Here is a 3,134-nt window from a genome sequence, read left to right on the forward strand (position 1 = left end):
AAATTGAGTAAAACTAAAAAATTAAATTACGCCTAGCCCAAAAGTTCGGGAACACTGGTGCCAACGTACGTCAAGCAACCCAGTGGCCTTGAAAAGAAACGATAAACTAAGTAAAATTAAATTAAAATTAAACCTAGCCCGAAGCTCAGGAACGCTGGTGCCAACGTACGTCAAGCAACCCAGTGGCCTCCGAAAAGAAACGATAAACTAAGTAAAATTAAATTAAATTAAACCTAGCCCGAAGCTCAGGAACGCTGGTGCCAACGTACGTCAAGCGACCCAGCGGCCTCGAAAAGAAACGATAAACTAAGTAAAACTAAATTAAATTACGCCTAGCCCGAAGTTCAGGAACACTGGTGCCAACGTACGTCAAGCAACCCAGTGGCCTCGAAAAGAAACGATAAACTAAATTAAACTACGTCAATTCCTAGTCCGAAATTCAGGAACGCTGGTGCCAACGTACGTCAAGCGACCCAGCGGCCTCGAAAAGAAACGATAAATTAAGTAAAATTAAATTAAATTAAACCTAGCCCGAAGCTCAGGAACGCTGGTGCCAACGTACGTCAAGCGACCCAGCGGCCTCGAAAAGAAACGATAAACTAAGTAAAACTAAATTAAATTACGCCTAGCCCGAAGTTCAGGAACACTGGTGCCAACGTACGTCAAGCAACCCAGTGGCCTCGAAAAGAAACGATAAACTAAATTTAAACTAAAACGTTCAATCCTAGTCCAAAATTCAGGAACGCTGGTGCCAACGTACGTCAAGCGACCCAGCGGCCTCGAAAAGAAAACGATAAATTAATTAAAACTAAATTTAGATTACTCTTAGGCTGAAGCTCAGGAGCGCTGGTGCCAACGTACGTACGTCAAGCGACCCAGCGGCCTCGAAAAGAAACGATAAATTGAGTAAAACTAAATTAAATTACGCTCAGGAGCCCGAAGTTCGGGAACACTGGGTGCCAACGTACGTCAAGCAAACCCAGTGGCCTCGTAAAGAAACGATAAAACTAAATAAAATTAAACTCTTCTTTACTAGTAACAGAATCTAATCTATTCGTATGATCTATTTTCTTGCTACACTTTATATCTATAATTATATTCTGTTAGCAGTTTAAGTACGTAATGTCATGTACTTATCCTATCGTTAGTGACTAGGCAAGTTCAGGTAAAAGCGTGTGTTTTGGCAGGTAAATAAGTACCTACTTACTTGCACCTTATTGTGGCGTGTGTGGGGGCGGCGACTCCGACTCGACGACTTCGACTGCTAGACACCGACCGAAAGACAGCGACCGAGAGACAGCGACCGAGAGCCAGCGACCGAGAGAGCGAGGAAGCCAGGCACAGCGTACTTACGTACTGTAGTACTGGAGGTCGTCCGCTGTAAGGCGCTTCAGCCCTTGAAGGAACTCCGGCGGATGTATCCTGAAAACTCTGTGTCTTACCGGTCGAGCCGGACCTCGTCAGCTGACGTCTCCTGCGTTGATGTTGAGCTACTGGAGTATAAATGTAGGTGGAAGAAATAAAAATCATAACATGTCATTAACTAAAAAATATTCTCCTCTCAAAACATAATAAGAATTCCTTATTTAAACCCCCTATAAAAATGACATGTTACATCCCCCACCCACTTCGGGGAAACAAAATGAGAAAAAAAGTTAAACTAAAAGATTCTTCGAATAACTGTAAACTACAGATTGAGTTCCATCAGTTGGATTCCGTATACGTTTTTACGTCTTTTTACGTAGGCCGTTTGAGTCTTGTTCGTCGAGCGGTCTTTTCAACTCTACGATATTTGGGCCTTTAAGCCTAATTACTTCAAATGGGCCCACAAAACGAGGCGCCAGCTTCGATGCATACGCGTCAGGAGCTGAAGATAGGGTGTGATGTCTTTTTCCAGACCAACTGTCCAACACGGAGATTATGATCTCGTCGCCTGAGATCATAATATCGTGACTGCCTCTGGAAGGCACGGGCTAAATTGCGATGACAGCTTTGATAAATCCTTTTAAATTCTTCCATTCGTTGTTCGTGTCGTTCTTCTCGTGTAGTCGTTTCCTGGTCGACGGAGTACTCAAATGCAGGTCCACATTATTGCTTTAGGCAGTCTCAGCTCGCGTCCAAAAGTTAAGCATGGCTGGCGCGTGAATTTTGTCCGATTCATGGTTCGCTGTATTTAAAGCATACCTAAACTCACGTAGTTTAGCATCCCACGATCGGTGGTCTTCACCAACGAATTGCGATATCAAGGTTTTGATGGACGCGGTTAGAACGTTCTACTGGATTGCTCTGAGGACTATAAGGGCCGTCAGTTGACAGTCGACGTTCCAGTCCCTACAAAGATCCTGAAAAATTTTTCGAAACAAATTGGGACCCATTATCGGTTATTAAAACGCTGGGTGCACCGTATCTGAACAAAATCATCTCTTTGAAATTCTTTACCACATTAGCTGCCGTGGCCGATCTAAGTGGACTAAGTTCTAACCACTTGCTGTAGTAATCTTGACACACTAGTATAAACCGATTTCCACTCTTCGATTCGTGGTAAGGGGCCCACTATATCTGCGGTAACCGTGTACAACGGATCTTGTGGCTTACGAAAATACATCTTCCCGGCGGGCTTCGTTTGTTCAACTTTATATCGTTGACATATCAGACATTTTTTTACGTATGCCTTTACATCACGAAAACCAACCTGGCCAGTAAATAACATTGGGAGAGCTTTAAGGCGGTTTTTCTAACACCCAAATGACCTGCAGTTTCAATGTCGTGATTTTCTTGCAGTACTTTCGGGCGGTCCTCCTCGCGAACACACCATTTTCCAGTGAGCTTGCCTGCATCCGTTATTTCCTTTTACGATCACTCGACGATAGAGGTTCCCATCTTTTATAACCAGATTCGAGTCACCCTTTGCGGCCATCTTGTATTGCCTCTTGTACCAACGGTTCCTATCAACCATCCCCTACATCATTGGATTCATCATCTGTAATTTCTTCCTGACGTGGTCTTCTGTTTACCTGACCCAGGCGGCCTCGAAACAGAAACGATAACCTAAATAAAAGCTAAAATGTAAAAAACTAGCTCGCTCGAAATCACGCCTAGCTCGCCTAGAGCTCGAAACTAAGGAAACGCTGGTG

The sequence above is a fragment of the Homalodisca vitripennis genome, chromosome 4, assembly GCF_021130785.1.
Source record: "Homalodisca vitripennis isolate AUS2020 chromosome 4, UT_GWSS_2.1, whole genome shotgun sequence".
Lineage (NCBI taxonomy): Eukaryota > Metazoa > Arthropoda > Insecta > Hemiptera > Cicadellidae > Homalodisca > Homalodisca vitripennis.